Source organism: Globicephala melas, chromosome 14, assembly GCF_963455315.2.
Source record: "Globicephala melas chromosome 14, mGloMel1.2, whole genome shotgun sequence".
NCBI lineage: Eukaryota > Metazoa > Chordata > Mammalia > Artiodactyla > Delphinidae > Globicephala > Globicephala melas.
Genome location: NC_083327.1, coordinates 230,289 through 247,334, shown reverse-complemented (window position 1 = coordinate 247,334; position 17,046 = coordinate 230,289). Strand labels below are relative to the sequence as shown.

General features: G+C 36.3%; 1 protein-coding gene across 1 annotated transcript in view; it reads right to left on the bottom strand.

The window, feature by feature from the left end:
• The window catches only part of LOC115850842 (centrosomal protein of 78 kDa-like), a 71,769-nt gene that overhangs the window by 25,599 nt on the left and 29,124 nt on the right, over positions 1-17,046 (bottom strand). The gene's annotated exons all lie outside the window — the stretch shown is intronic.

The following is a 17,046-nucleotide window of genomic DNA, read 5'->3' as shown; positions in this document are numbered from 1 at the left end:
AAAACTCTCTCTGAAAGTTATTGGGGAAGTCTGGCTAGTAAGACTCCAAAAGGGAGAATCAGTAAGAGGCCAGGTTATTCATAGGCCTTCTAAGAATGTGTCCATGAGAAATATTTACAATGATTGGATGCCGGAATAAAGGAGAACACTGGCTCCATAAATGGTAACTTATTTTATACAAACAGGCTAATGATAAAAATAATGAAAATCTGATGGATTTTTGAGAGTTTCACTGACCAAACTGAGACAAAAGTACATAACAGCTAGATGCTGATAGTTTTAATCAGTTCACTTTGGAGTCAAGTAAAGATAGCACCTGAAATGGTAAGGGACGTTTATGCAAGGTCACAAAGATTTTTGGTGGTGCATTTGGGATACAAACCCATTTCCATAAGAATTCTTTCAGAAGTCAAATGTTTGCTTGTCAAAAATAGCAGGAACTTACTTCCAGGAAAAGTTCCTAAGAAAAAATAATTTGAGTAATGAAGCACACTGATGTAACAGTTAATTTAAGAACCCAGAAATAGAGGTAAAGAGTAAAGCAGTTATGGGTTAAGAGTCTGCATAAATTCCCCTGGAAGGGGGATATGGTCAGAGATGGCAATTTGAAAACAGTGAGTCACCAAAAGTAAAAGTTTAAATTACAAGCTGTTTTGGGGGTCTTCAAGAGAGATTTTATAGATTGAACAACAGCAGCAGCAAGGATAAGATATAACGCTGTCATGTAGACTGCAGCCTGAAAAGAAAGCATTGCAGAGAAGCCACATCATCCTGAATTTATATTTCCGTGCATTTGAACAGATTGGAGAGCAGTAAAGTTGTTTTAAGAGCGAGTGATTTAAGTCAGCCAGCTTGTGAATAATACGAGATATTTTTGCATTTACATTAACTTATGTCCATAAATAACGAACTTTAACAATGAACAAAATCCATAATCCTGATAATGCTAAGAAAACTGGAAAGGTACCTTTACCTTGAAAAGACAGGATAAAGAAGACAGCATAGAAATTTAGGGAGATTGCAGTTTTGGAAAAATCATATTAACATTTATTAGCTGCTACAGCTTTGAAATGTGATGATTTAAAGAAAGAAGTAGACTGTTGATTTCTAAAAGGTAATGTGTTGGCTGAAAGAGAAGAGAATCTTGTTGAGACCTAAAGTGTTCTTTTAAGGATATATTTCAATGTCATTTCAAAAAATAAACACATTTCCCATAACAAAACAGTGAGGTTAATGGAGTAATGCAGGTGAAAGCTTTTTGGCCCAAAGGAGTTCCATCCTTTGGAACAAAGTTTTATTGTTAAACACACCATGACCCAGGCCTGTGAGTGCCAGCACAGTGGCTGTTTTTACAAGATCTGGTACAATATTCACAGTAGTTCTGGCCTTAGCACTAGGCAAGGATCATTCTTTTTGTATCTTCCTGATTGCTTCCTCTACAGAAATGGGATAATCCCTCCTCTTCTAAACTGGAAAGTAGTTTCTTCCCTCAATAAAACTAGTTTCTTCTCCAGGTTGAGCTTTTCCAACTCTCAGAGGTCTAAAATGAATGATATGAAACATACTATATTTGCATCTATTTTTATTTAAGAGTTATCTAAGGAGATTTATCTAATTAAATAGGAATTTCCTAACAGATGCCAAAATAAACAATCAACAAGTTTTCTTTAAAGATCATATATATTATATAACAAATCCACCTAAGAGTTAAAATATAAGTAGGTATACAATTTAACTATTTGAAGATAATTTTTCTTCTTACCACTGAAGCAATAAGCAGGTAGTAGTACAATTTGGGGAAAACAATATTTCTGGCTTTTGTTTGTTTTATTTTAATTTGTGATATTCATGAGATCTTTTGTGAAGCCTTTGGGTATATAGTAAAATTAATGGGTTTTTAACTTTGTATTGACTCGTATTTTTGTAGGTTTTAAATTTTCTTCTGGCTTTAATTTATACTATCTCCTTTTACTTTTTCATTTAGAAATAATGTATTTTTCTCAGGATTGCAATCTCAGTGCAGTCCTCTACTTTTCTATTTGTTGGACGTTCTCTTAGACATCTACATTTTTGTCTAGTTAGTACATTTCTAGTTTTTTATATAATTGATAAGAACTCTTTAATCTTATGAATTCTTTATATTTTCTCTTTGGAGACAAGATTTATAGGGATTTCCTTGGGCTTAAACTAGAAAGAAAAAATTTGCATTTGAAATGTTGAAGGCTTTGTTACAAAGTGGGTTAACATTATATGTATGTTTGAAATAAACTCCTTCAACCAGAGCACCTAGCTGTTAACCTCCAGATTAATATCTATCATAAAATATGTGCATGCTTCCAACACATGGCATTGCCTCCTATTACTGCATGTCCAGGAGAAATTGTTTTGTCTTGTAGCAAAAGGCATTAGCTCTTTGCACATTTTTTTTTTTTAAATGACAGCTATCCAAAAATCAAGCTGAACCCTTGTATGTGAGGGCAGAAAAGGACAATTTTTAGACGGGTCTAATATCCAGTTGTACCTTTCAGTCACTTAGAGAGAAGGCTTAGACCCCTGAAGCCCAAAGTCACAGGTTTTTTAGGATTATGGTGGTATATACCTCCAGTTTATAGAAAAAAAATGTGTTGTAGAAAATCCAAGTTAAATTAGGACTAAAATCCAAGTTAAATCTAGAACTAAAGTTTTACTGCCCCAAATACTTGTAAACTCTAGGTTACTGCTCTGTTGTCCATTTCATCAGTTGCAGAATATTCAAGTTAGTCTTTCAGTGCTAACAAGAACATAAAAATGCATTATGTCTAAAAGCAGAGCATGATTGCCAAGCCAGATCTGCGCATTACCTGAGAGTTTGGGGGGCCACCTAAGCGGCATCTACTTGTTTGCTACTGACCTTCAGTTAGACTTGCTTAAGAATTGTTACAATGTAATAACATACACCCTTATGTACTCTTGAGTTTATTGAAAACACACAGCAAATGTGCACACACACACACATACACACCAGCACACCAGCACGCACCTACTCTAGAGCCTAGCATTTTAAGAGTCAGAACTTTTTATTTGCTTCTGGATTAAGATGGACCCTGTATTTCCTCAACATGCTAATTAGAAACTCTATAAACAATTCAAAACCAGCTTCTTAAAATTCTGTTTTACAAAAATTGATGTTAAATATTGTCCTCAGAGAGTTCTACTCTGACTTTTCAAATTGTTTTTTTCTCCCTTCATGGGATAAACAGTTAGGGTTTCTTTTTCTTTGTTTTTTAATCTCTCATTGTAAAAAATTCTATCTTAAAAGCTGATTTATTATTTCTTCCTTTGCATGGATGACATGGGAACAAAGATGATATTTCATCAGTCTTGTTTTTATTTAAGTTGAAAGGTTATATATTTCTACTATCTACTGCAATAATGCTAAATATTTTTATAGTGCTTGTAAATCTTATGACATTATTTTTTTAGTTTGTATTTAAGGCATTTACTCAAAAGGGACCATATGCCTCAGTTCATGTCACTCTATCATCAGTGTGTATGGTCACTCTATTTTCTAATACTTTTAAGATTGGTTTTGGCCCCGATGTTCCTCTGCCAGATTTATTTCCTTTATTTTCCCCTATATAGCACCATTTGGGCCATTTAATATGTAATTTCCCAACTCACCTTTCATAGTTATTTTAAACATATGTATATATTTGAAATACTGAATTGTTTTGTATTTTCTAACTTTTGCAAAAGTAGTATCGACTAAAAATCATATCCTATTCTTTTATTTTTTTCTACACAAAATTATTGTTTTAAAATTTGTCTATGTTGCTTCATAGAAATTATTGCTTCCGGCCACTGTCTAATATTCCACCATATGTTAATACCATGTTTTGCTTATCCATTACCCTGGTGATACATACTTAGGCTATTTTCAACACTTTATGTCCACCATAAAGCATTAATACACTCTTTTCACATGTCCCCTTGAGTAACAGTGCAGAGTAACAGTGCAGCCGTGGAATGGCTGAGGTAGAAGTCATATATATGCCTTATTTCACAGATTCCTCCCCAGAATAGCTGTACCATTTTCCCCTCACCAGCAATACTTGGAATTTTTCTCTTGCCATATCCTTTGTCACCACATGCTGTTAATCTGCATTTTTAAGAAGTAATCAATTTATTTATTTTTGGCTGCATTGGGTCTTCGTTGCTACACTCAGGCTCTCTCTAGTTGCAGCGAGAGGGGTCTACTCTTCGTTGCGGTGCGCAGGCTTCTCATTGCAGTGGCTTCTCTTGTTGCGGAGCACAGGCTCTAGGCGCGCGGGCTCAGTAGTTGTGGCTCCCAGGCTCTAGAGCGCGGGCTCAGTAGTTGTGGTGCGCAGGCGTAGTTGCTCCACGGCATAATTTGCATTTTAACTTCTGGAAATTTGGCATGTGTGGATTCATGTGAAGTAAGGTGTTTTAATTCTGCATTGCTCTGATTCTAGAAAAGTTAGGTCTTCATATACTTTCTTGCTATTCATGTTTTCCATTCTATGAATTGCCTATCATGACCTTTGCTCATTTTTCTATTGAGTATTCAGTGTCTTTAGAGATGTAGAAGTTTTTGTATTCAGATTTTGAGTCCTTTATTGGGTTTTAGATAATGTATATGTCTTCTACCCATCAACTGTTTTTCAGTCTGACTTTGGTATCCTTTATTGTACATAAAGTTCTAATTTTTTATTAAAGTACAATTGATTTACAATATTATGTTAATTTCAGGTGTACAACAATGGTGTTTCAATATTTTTATAGATTATGCTCCATTGAAAGTTGTTATAAAATATTGGCTGTATTCCCCATGCCCTACAATATATCCTTGTATCTCATTTATTTTATATATAGTTGTCTGCACTTCCTAATTCCCAGTCTGTATCTTGCCCCTCTCGCTTCCCTCTCCCCACTGGTAACCACTAGATTGTTTTCTATATCTGTGAATCTGTTTCTGTTTTGTTGTATTCATTCATTTGTCTTATTTTTTAGATTCTACGTATAAGTGATATCATTACAGTATTTGTCTGACTTATTTCACTAAGCATAATACCCTCCAGGTCCATCTATGTTGTTGCAAATGGCACAATTTAATCATTTTTTATGGCTGAGCAGTGTTCCATTGTGTATATATGGCACGTATTCTTTGTTCATTCATCTGTTGATGGACACTTAGGTTGCTTCCATATCTTGGCTATTGTAAACAATGCTGTTATAAACACTGGATGTGGGTGCATGCATCTTTTCAAATCAGTGTTTCTGTTTTCTTCAGATCTATACCCAGGAGTGGAATTACTGGATTATATGGTTGTTCTGTTTTGTTTTTGTTTTTATTAACATCTTTATTGGAGTATAGTTGCTTTACAATGGTGTGTTAGTTTCTGCTTTATAACAAAGTGAGTGAGCTATACATATACATATGTCCCCATATCTTCTTCCTCTTGTGTCTCCCTCCCACCCTCCCTATCCCACCCCTCTAGTGGCTACATCAGTTAACATTCCCACCAACAGCGTACCAGGGTTCCCTTTTCTCCACATCTTCGCCAAGGCTTGTTCGTTTTGTTCTTTTTTATGATAGCCATTCTGACATGTGTGAGGTGATCTCTCATTGTGGTTTTGATTTGCATTTCCCTGGTGGCTAGTGATGTTGAGCATCTTTTCATGTGCCTGTTGGCCATCTGTATGTTTTCTTTGGAAAAATGTCTATTCAGCTCTTCTGCCCATTTTTTTTAATCAGATTTTTTATATTAATAAATTTATAATTTTAATATAGTTAAATTCATCACTTTTGCTTCATACAATGTATGCTTCTTTATTTTTCAAAGATCTATTTCATCTCTTACCCTGAAATCACAAATATATTACCTTGCAATTTCTTTTATTCTCTCTAGATTTTATTTTTCACATTTAGATATTAAAACTGTTGTATTTTATTTTTGTACATTAGGTGGAATTATATAACATAATGGTTAATAGAATGATTTCTGTGGGGTTTAAGTTCCAGCTCCACCATGTACTTCTTAGGCTAGTCATTTTATCTCTCATACCTCAGTTTTTCCACCTGTAAAATGAGGATAATAGTTTATGCCTTGTGGATTTTTTTGTGACGATTAGGTGAGCTATATAGGACTGGGTACAACATAAGTGATATCACTAGGTTAAGATCCAGTCTCATATCTCTTTTTAAAATGAGACTGTTTCCCCAAAAGCTGTAATTCAGCTTCCTCCATTGGACTATGATTCCATCTCTTTCATGTGCCAACTTCCTATCTGTATATAGCTCTATTTCTAGGCCACCTGTTTGATTTGTTTTCTTGTTTGCCGTTTCTTCCAAGGGCATCACACAGTTCTTATCTATCATGACTTCTCAATATATCTTAATGTATAGGGCACATTCTCCATTTTGAGCTTATTTTTCAAAACTACCTTAGCTGTATGGAGAACTTTATTCTTCCAGATACTTTTTATTTTATTTTATTTTAATTTTTTTATAGGAGATAGAGCAATCTGCTCTTTTTTTTCTTTTTTGGGGCTGCATTAGGTCTTCATTGCTGCGTGCGAGCTTTGTCTAGTTGCAGCGAGGGGTGGGGCAGGAGGCTACTCTTTGTTGTGGTGCACAGGCTTCTCACTGCAGTGGCTTCCCTTATTGCGGAGCACAGGCTCCAGGCTCGTGGGCTTCAGTAGTTGTGGTTCGTGGGCTCTAGAGTGCAGGCTCAGCAGTTGTGGTGCACCAGCTTAGTTGCTCCGTGGCATGTGGGATCTTCCTGGACCAGGGATTGAACCCATGTTCCCTCCATTGGCAGGCGGATTCTCAACCACTACACCACCAGGGAAGTCCCCCAGATACATTTTAGAATCACTTTTTTATGCTGTCCCTCAAAAAAAAAAAAAAAAAAAAGCTTGGCCTTTTATTGCAGTTGCATTTAATTTTATGGATTAATATAAGGACATTTATATTTTTATAGCAAGTCATCTCATCCATACCTGTGATATATATTTCTTTTACTCATGTGTCCTCTAATAAAGTTTTCATTATGAAGGTTTTCTGCATAATTTATTAGGTGAAACCCCATACTTTCTATAGGTTTTGTTACTATGGTAAATTCATCTTGTATTGTATCTAGATATTGATGCTATGGAGGAACACAATTGATTTTGGTGTATTAATTTTTTTCCAGCCCCTATGTTGAGCTCTTTTCTTAGATTTAATAGCTTATTGATTTTCCTGTGTTTCCAATGAAATACATAATCAAAACAATCTATAAATATGACATTTTTATCTATATTCTTCTAAACCTTCTCTCTCTTTCTATTTCTCTCAATACACAGCTCCAAAAAGGTCAGTTCCAATAGACCAGTAATGTTAGAAATCTTCATCTCAATTCTCTCCTTAAAGGAAATGCTAATTTTTTTAAAAAATTAGTAGTATAATAATTTTTGTTAGTGTATACATGTGCCATGTATTTTTGGTATATAACCTTTATCAAGGAAAGATAGTTATTATTTGGATCTAGTTTTATAAAATTTACCCTACCCAATAGATTTTGAACCTCATGGGATGCTTTTTATCTCCTCTATCTAAAAAGAATGATGATATGATTTTCTCCTTTTTTTTAACTAATACAGTGAATCACATGAATTGATTGGCTGATACTGAACCAACCTTGCATTCTCAAGGATAAACCCACTTGACCAAATCGTATTAGAGTATAGATTAGCTTTTGCTGTATTACAAACCACCTCACAACTTAGTGGCTTAGGGAGATCAGCTTGGTGCTTTGTGACCACCTAGAGGGGTGGGATAGGGAGGGTGGGAGGGAGGGAGACACAAGAGGGAAGAGATATGGGAACATATGTATATGTATAACTGATTCACTTTGTTATAAAGCAGAAACTAACACACCATTGTAAAGAAATTATACTCCAATAAAGATATGAAAAACAACAAAAAACTTAGTGGCTTAAAATAGCAATTACTTGGCAATTTGGGACTGGATTCATCTGGGTAGTGTTTACTTTTGGTTTTATCTGGGCTCCTTCGTGCAGTTTTAGTCAACTGATGGATCAGCTCAGTGAGAGCTGGTCTGAGACAGCCTCACTCACAGGTTTGGTGGTTGGCATGGACAGTGGGAGCACCTGGTCCACTTGTCTTCAGAACCTAGTGGGCTAGTCCTCGGCAACTGAGCCATCAAGCTCTTTTGCTATTGTCTCATCATGTGGGTTGAGTATGCCAAAGCCCAGTCCTGCTGAAGTGGTGACTCAGGAATGAGGGTGTCAGAAGGGGATTGTACCATAATTTTTGAAACATCCTATCACAATGTTTTTAATATACCTTAAAACTCCGTGGAATAATAGTGTATTTAGGTTTTTGACTTATATTTTTAATAAGGAAAATTTGATTGTAATGTTTTTTTATATTGCCCCTGTTTGGTATAATATTCTTCTTGCACCTCTAGCCCCATTATTCTAGCTTGGGGTACTTAAAATGTATTGAAGGGGATAGAAATGAGTATTGCATCTTAAATAAAATAGTCGTGGACAAGTGGTTCCCACTTATCACTGAGGTTGTTCAAAGGCTGCACTCTCACAGTGGACTATTGAACCCTTATGCACACCAAGCATTACGTCTCACTTACACCTTACTAGCATTCTTGTGCTGGTTCCTTGATTTTAATTTAAAATGTAATAAGTACTTGAAAAAATACAAAGTAAGAAGCAAAAACCCTCCATCACCCTAGTCTCTTTCCCTCACAGGGGAAGCAACTATAAAGTTAAGATGTCAATTTAAAAATATTTACAAGATGAAAATGATTCTTAAAAGTCCCTGGGGGCATTTAATCATTGAAGGGTATGCTGAAGAAGGTAAGTAACAGTTTGACCTCCAATCCAGAGACTATTGGCAATAAGTGTAAACAGTGCTCTAACAACATGGCCTAATAGAACTATAGAACTAAAGAAAAAGCTAGGATTAGGATTATTGGGTCCAAATTCACATTGTTCATAATGAAGAACCTTAAAAATCATGAAATATTGACTGATCTCTAATTCTAAGTCATTCCAGAATGCTATTTTCTATGTCAAAGAGTGGAGTTTGAGAGAGAAATAAGAAGGAATAAAGTCCAATTTGGTTTTAAAGAATCACGGAGAAATGAAGATTGTTTCTTTCATAATTTCCCTGTAGATAGAGCTCTTCTATGAGTGACTGTTTCACTAAAGCAGGGAAATACAGGGTGTTATCCAGAAAATCATATCAGTTTACTTCCAGTCAGTCCTCTTCTGGGCAAACACATCTTTAACTTCATTTGTATTATATAGTATTTTAAATTATGAATTGTTTTGTCTTCTCAGGTCAGTTTCTTCTAGCCACGTGGGTTTGTTCTCTATTTATTCCTTCCTTCTTCCCTCTCTTCCTTCTTCTCTCCTGTACTCCCTTTTTTATTAGTGAATTGGAAAGACGATTTCCTTATATATGCTAAACTATGCAATAGCAAAACCCCAAAATATAACTAACATTTTATGAAGAAGACAATAACGAAAAAAATTATAGTGGAAAAATCTTAGGAAACTGGAAGGAATTTGGGGGTCTTTCTGTCTCGAAGTAGATTTGGAATGTGCATTTCAGGCTCTCTTTTATAATGCAGGGTTGCTAGTTGAGCCTTTATTTTGTTTCCAGAAAAACAATCAGCTTACATATTTTTTTTAAACAAGGTTTTCTTCACCTTTGGAAATTAGTAATGATTAAAAAGAATATTATACAGTTAAGTGATGTCTAATTTTTTTCCTCATGAGTTCACCGTACTTCAGGTTATAGCCCTGATCTGTTTAATCCTCCAACAATCCTGAGAGGGAGCAAAGGGGCAGATGTTCTTTCCTCATTTCACAGATGAGAAAACTGAGGTTCAAAGATTCAAAGTGAGGTTAAGTGCTTCTGCCAAGGTCATTCTCTGAGGTGAAGCTGGAGCCAGGAATAGCACCTCATCCTCTTGTTTTCTCTCATGTGATTCTCCATCCGCTGACCCACTCTGACTATAAAAACGCACTGTACCAGGCCTCACACAGTCCGTGAAACGTCCTTTTAGTAGGACACTATGGTAGTGACAAGATTGAACAGATACAAAGAATGCTTTAAAAAAGGACCTGTCTTTTTTGTTGACTCCATCCCATAAAATTCCACAGCCACACTGCATGAGAAACATGAGACATCCATTAAGATCATGTTCCCATTAGTTCCCCAAAACTAGCTAGAATTAGATTTTGCAGAAATTGAAGACACATCTTGTGGCCTGACTGCTGAAAATGAGTGTCTCGGGAGTCAGAGAGGCATTGCTGCTCAACGAAGTCAAGAATGCCCTTTGCTAATTGTTTCTCCTCCATTTCTGAGGGAATTTAAATTCATGATCGGCACCATATATTATACTTCAATACTGTTCATCATCCATCTTGTACGTATTTGCAGGAAAGAATGTTGCCCAAGTCATTATATCCCGCCATGATTCACAGTCGTATGACCTTAGGTGGCAGCTCAGCAGGAGCTTACCGGTGCCTTAAGTCATCCCTGTTGTGGACATACAAGAGCATGACCTCTGACTTCCCAAGCTGTCTCTTCATGAAATGAAAATGGAACTGAGAGTTTAGGGGAACGTTTTGAAAGTGTCTGGCTCTTGTAGTCATCTAATGAGGTCCTCATTTCTAGCTGCTAAGCATGCCCTTTAATTGGTGGTCACTCGAAAATCAATGATAATATAACTGTCCAACTCTTTGGAGCTATTTTTCTCTCTTCTTTCTATCCTGCAAGTACACGATAAAAAGCAACCACCCATTCAGCCATTATCTTGTGTCACTTACTATTCAGAGATCAGTCTTCCTTTATGTGCTCCTTCAGGAAAGACCTGGGTTGTATTTTTCACTTGCCTTTCAGGCAGAGAGTAGAGTCCTTGGCACAGATTAAGTCCTCAAAAATGTTAGATGGGTGGATGGGGGGGCAGTGGATTGCAGCACATGAGCAACTACAGTAGCGTTGTGATACATGACAAGGAAATGACCTCAGTTGGGGAAATAAATGCCTAGCACATATGCCGCCACTTTCCCCTTCCATCTGCATTACAGTCCTTACTAATCTATTATGACATTTTTCCCCATTGGGTCTAGACATGACCTCAGGATCCTTGTAGAATATAAACAGTCCTGTGCAATGTAAACCTTGTATAATGTAAACAATGCTTTACTGTTTGATTTGAGTTGGGACACAAGAAGAATCCTATTTTCCGTCCATAACATAGACGTTGGGAATAATAACTAATGCTCATGTAAACATATAGATTCATAGGATAGAAAAAATAATTTTTAAGAAATGACCTAGTACAGACTCAGGGGGAAAATATATGTTAACTTGATTATAGAAATTTGGTTCAGCCACTCAGCTTCAACCTTCAAAAATCATGTCACTTTTTATTTTAAATCAACATATGAATCCAAGGTATAGCAAAATAAACCATTAACCTTGCAGAACAGGGCCCTTCTAGATACGATCTCGTTAGGACCTGATCCTCCATGGTTGTATCTACACAGAGGGGTAATGCCAGTCCCCTACTGGGAAGTTGAATTGGAGGAAGAGATAGACATAGAGGTACTATGGATAATTCTAGACTGACATGGTCATCAAGAAGTCCTATGAAAAATAATTTCTGGTGAGTATAGAGTAAATCAGCAATGAGAAATGGAGAGGATTGGAATTAAGTAGACTCATCACTAGTCCGTGGTTATTACCAGTGTACCAGTTTAGCAATGAATTACTCAAGGTAATTGATGCTAGGTAGTATAACAAACACTCCTGAAAGCCAAGTGTCTTAACTTAATATGTTTATTTCTCTTGTCAGAGACCCGTGTGAATTAGGTGGTTCATTCTTAGCAGATTGCTTTCAAGTAGTGAATCAGGAACCCATGCCCCCTCCACCTTGAGATGTTGTCTTAAATGCATGACTACCTAAACTACAGCAGAAGGGAACATGGGCAATCATGCATAATATCTCCTGACCAGGCCTGAAAGTGGTAGACCCATACCCTTTCAACAAGAATGCAAAAACTTGACCTCTGCCTGGCTCCAAGGGAGGTTAGAAAAGGTTTTGTTCTGTGTATCCAGGAAGAGGAGAATGAAATGCATCTCACTGTCTCATCCATAGCTGAAGGCAGGTAATCTGTGACAGAGAGCAATGTTTGCAGATGGTGATACATGAAGATTGAGGAAGATTGATTTCTCAGTCATTGAGGAGTACTGTTCCATCTAACTGAGTTCGGAATGGTAATAAAGTCATCCACTGAAAACTTACCAATCTAGTTTGTGTGCAAGATATTATGAATTATAGTCTTACCATTAATTTAGCAGACCCACAAATATTTACATCTACCAAGCACCGTGCTGGCAACTGCAGCTTACCAGTACTTCTTTCCTGGGCCCTGGATAATTTCCAGTAGTTGGTATCAGGATCTAAGCTATCCACTTGATGTGACACTAGTCCCCTTGTAGCCCTCTCACAGGAGCCTTTAACCATTCGTGGCCAAAAACAAAGGAAATGGGCAAGAGTTACTGCTCTGCTTATCAGAAAGTGTCTCCTAAAGTCTTGTCTCCTAAATCATTTTTCTGGCCCCTTTATAGTAATTCTTTCTTTATTCACATTTCTTGGCCTACTGAACACTATAATCAAATCCTCCCTCAATTTTCTTTTTCCTGAAGTATATAAAACTACATTTTCTTCAGCCTTTTTTTAAAAAAATGATAATTATCTTGTTTATTTGTATTTGGAAAATCTAATGAGATCACATATTTAAAAATCACATACTATCAAAAGATAGATAGTAGTAGTAATTCCTTCTGGAATATTTTTCCCCCTCATCCAACCAATGTTAGGTCCCTTACCCCCTTTCTTAGCAACTTTTATTAATTTCTTATGTGTCTATCAGAAGTTTTTTGTGGCAAAGGTACATGTGTATGTTTCAGAGGTTACTGTTGTCATGAATTCACAGAAGCCAGAGCCTGGAAAGCATTAAGTGGTCCTGAGCACCCCATTTCCAATGAGAGAGCGTAGCAGTGCTCAAACGGCTGGGTGTCCTATAATTCAACTGAATTCTGGCACTATCTTCCTGTAGATAGCATCAGATCTCACATGTTAAGGGCTCAGTCCAGCAGGAATGCACACACACACTTCAGGTGCCAGTCACCAAGTATATGTTGTCACCTGTGCTTCTGACCCTTGTACCACAGATCAGAGGTTCCAACGACCCCCTTCTTAGCTTTAATTAATTTGCCCAAGTGACTCATAGAACTCACAGAAATATTCTATTAACTAGATTAACCGGTGTATTATAAAATGATAAAACTCAGCAACAGCCAGATAGGAAACATGTATAGGACGAGGTATGGGGAGAAATCATGGAGCCCACTCTCCCCAAATCTCCATGTGCTCACCAACTGGGAAGCTCCCTGAACCCTGTCCTTGGGGGTTTATGGAGGCTTCAGTACACAGGCGTGACTGGATAACTCATTGGCCATGGGCGATTGAGCTCAGTCTTGAGTGGCTCTTCCCTGCCCTGAGGGCAAGGGGGTAGGACTGAAAGGTCCAACCTCTAATCACAAGGTTGACTCCACAGGCTGCCCGCTCCCATCCTTAGGTGCTTTCTAAAGATCACCTTGTTAACATAACAAAAGACACCATTATCATCTCATCACTTAGGAAATACCAAGGGTTTTAGAAACTCTGTGGCAGAAACTGGGACAGAGACCAAAAATATAATTCTTATTACTCCTAAAGCACAGTTATCTAGGTAAATGTTTGTATCACCCCAAACAGGCAGTAGTCACCAGGGAAAATAAGTTAATTGCCAGTCTTTTCTATTAATTTTTAAAAATCAGATTTAAGAAGAGAATTTTTTTAATGGCCAGTGAAAATGTCTCTTAGTTCAGCTCTTGCCCTTTTCTACTTATTATTTATTTTTTCAATTTTTAGTTTAGTTTTGAAAAGTGTCTTTAAGTTATTTTAAGGTTAGAACCGAACCTTCCAGGGTTAAAAAAATATTGCATCTCTTGAAAGAGATTATTTTAGACTTAGTGAAATGGATTTGATGCTAGAAAACATGTGACATCATACATTTGACCTTTTTGAAATGATTTACATTATATCAGCTACACAAAGTCCAGCAACTGTAACCAAAAAAAAGAAAAAAAACCCCTACTAATTAAGGCAACTTTGCAGATTGATGGCGTTAGATTATCAATTAAGATCTCAGTTTTAAACCAGATTTTTCCTCTAAATAGTGATCCAAAGAACACTAGTTTTAGGGTCAGTCTAATTAGTCAGACAGCTTCCTAATTGTTTAGCGCCTTCACTTGAAGTTTGTTAAATATTTTGAATATCACCTATGCTCCCATGGGACATTAGTGAATGTGAAGTCAACAAAAAAGAAAAAAAATGTAAGAAAAAGGATTTTGTAGTAAAATAAACTTGAGAAATCCTGGGTTCAGTAAATTTAAACATGTTTCGTGACTGCAGGACTTTTGAGATGTGGAATGAGCTATAATGTGCTCTGTGAATTTCACTGTTAAGTAGAGTTTGGTCTGAAGTGTTTTTAAACTTTATTTGGCTCTACAACCCTTTGTCAGTGGAACATTTTAAAGGCCTCTTTGTTTCTAGCAACTTTGGAAAATGCTGTTCTGGTCTCAGTTAAGCCCTTGAAATCTTAGCATTTGGAAGGAGATCCACACACAAGCTCATCCAATTTCTGGTACAGAAATCTACCATGTATCCATGCTATAGGCTCACTCAGCTGTGGATGAGTATTTTGATAACAAAATGCTCACTTCCCATAAATCAGCTGATTCTATAGTCGGAATGCTGGTCTGTTAGGAGGTTTTAACCTTTTAAGTGCCTTTTACTATTAGAAAATTTTAAGTTTTAAAATTTTGTCTATTGGACCTAGATCTGATCTCTGGATTAAGATAAGTCCTACTCAAGTAAAAGAATCCTTATTTTTCAAGGATGATTTGTACATGAAAAAAAAAATCCATATACTTAAAATCATCTGTAGTGACTGAAGAGTAATTGAAAATACATTTGAAAATAATTTTCATTTGAAATTTATGTCAAAATATGTTATTATATAAACGAATCCAGTATATTTTCTCTTATAGCCAGTAAAATTTAGGTTAAATTTTAATTAAGCACAAGTGCCACAATTAAAAAAAAAGAATTACATTTTGTTTTGAGTGATTATTTCAGCAAAACTGGTTTATGGGACAGTAAACTGTCCTTCACTGCATGTTCAATGTCAGCAGCTCAAACAGGCTAATTCTGGTAAAAATTCAACAGTTTTCCAAGGCCTTCTCTTAATTATTTGATACTCAATTGTTTTTTCTTTTACTTCTATTGTATCTCTTTTTTAAATTGTTAACTACACATTCTCATTTATCAATGGCTTTGTATGTTTAACCCAGCAGATCTCTGGTATTATTTACAATGGCTTCATGATATTATATCTTTAAAATTCAGAATTTCACTTTAAAGTTGAATTTTATTTCTATTATACGGTATTATGTTTATGTTATGAATCCATCAGTGAGTAATTTGCTGAAACAGGATGATCAGTTTGCTGACTTAGAAGGGCTGGAATCTATAGACACCTTAAAATTAGGATGTAGATAACGAATAGTTGGATGACAAGAAACCCTGTTATATGAAAACAGGGATAATGAGTGTTCCAAATCTTATCTTTTCTGTTCTTACTTTTCTCCAAAGGTTAGCTCTAGAGTCCTTAATTCTCCATTCAGTATTAAATTATTGACTATTTTGCCACAACTACTGAGTCTGCGCTCTAGAGCCTGCGAGTCACAGCTACTGAAGCCTGTGTGCCACAACTACTGAACTCCATGCACCTAGAGCCCGTGCTCTGCAACAAGAGAAGCCACCAAAATGAGAAGCCTGCACACCGCATAGAAGAGTAGCCCCTGCTCACCGCAACTACAGAAAGCCCGCGTGTAGCAATGAAGACCCAACACAGCCAAAAATAAAATAAATACATTTATTTTTTTAAAAGTGGATGTATTTTAAAAAACCCCAAAAGGTCCTACTGTATAGCACAGGGAACTATATTCAATATCCTGTAATAAACCGTAATGGAAAAGAATATGAAAAAGAATGTATATAAATGTATAAATGAGTCACTTTTCTGTGCAGCAGTAATTAACAGAACACTGTAATTCTATACGTCAATAAAAAATAAAATTTAAAAAAACTGCCATAAAAAAATCACAACAGAAGGGGGACTTCCCTAGTGGTCCGGTGGTTAAGACTTCGCCTTCCAATGGAGGGGGTGAGGGTTCGATCTCTGGTTGGGGAGCTAAGATCCCACGTGCCTTGTGACCAAAAAACCAAAACATAAAACAGAAGCAATACTGTAACAAATTCCATAAAGACTTTAAAAATAGTCGACATCAAAAAAAATCTTTAAAAAAATCACATAAATCAGAAACAAATGAAACATAATAAAGTCCATACATTAAAAAAAAAGAGCATGGGTTCTGGTCACATCCCAGCTTCCCACTTACTTACAGCTGTGTAATTCTGGGCAACTCACATAATGTCTCCTCAGACTCCTCATCTATAAATGGGGATGGTAATAGTTCCCTACCTCATAGTGTTGCTGTAATCCATAAACACTGTTAAGTGCCTTGGTAAATTGTTTGATGCTCTCTGGTTATTGTGAATTAAAATATGTCAATGGCTTCTGGCCATACGATTTATAATAGTTTGACAGTTAACCAAATGGTAAAACTATTCCATTTATTATTCCCATCTCTTTTTACCCCTTACCCTGTTTTGTTGTTTATGTTTTCTCCCACCACAGAGTGTTAGTTCCAGGAGAGCAAAAGCTTTATTTTGTTCACTGCTGAAAGCAATAGCACCCAGAAAAGTACTGTACATATGAAGCCCTCAGTAAACACTAGCTGAATGAATGGTGCAAACTGTCACAAGGAAAAAT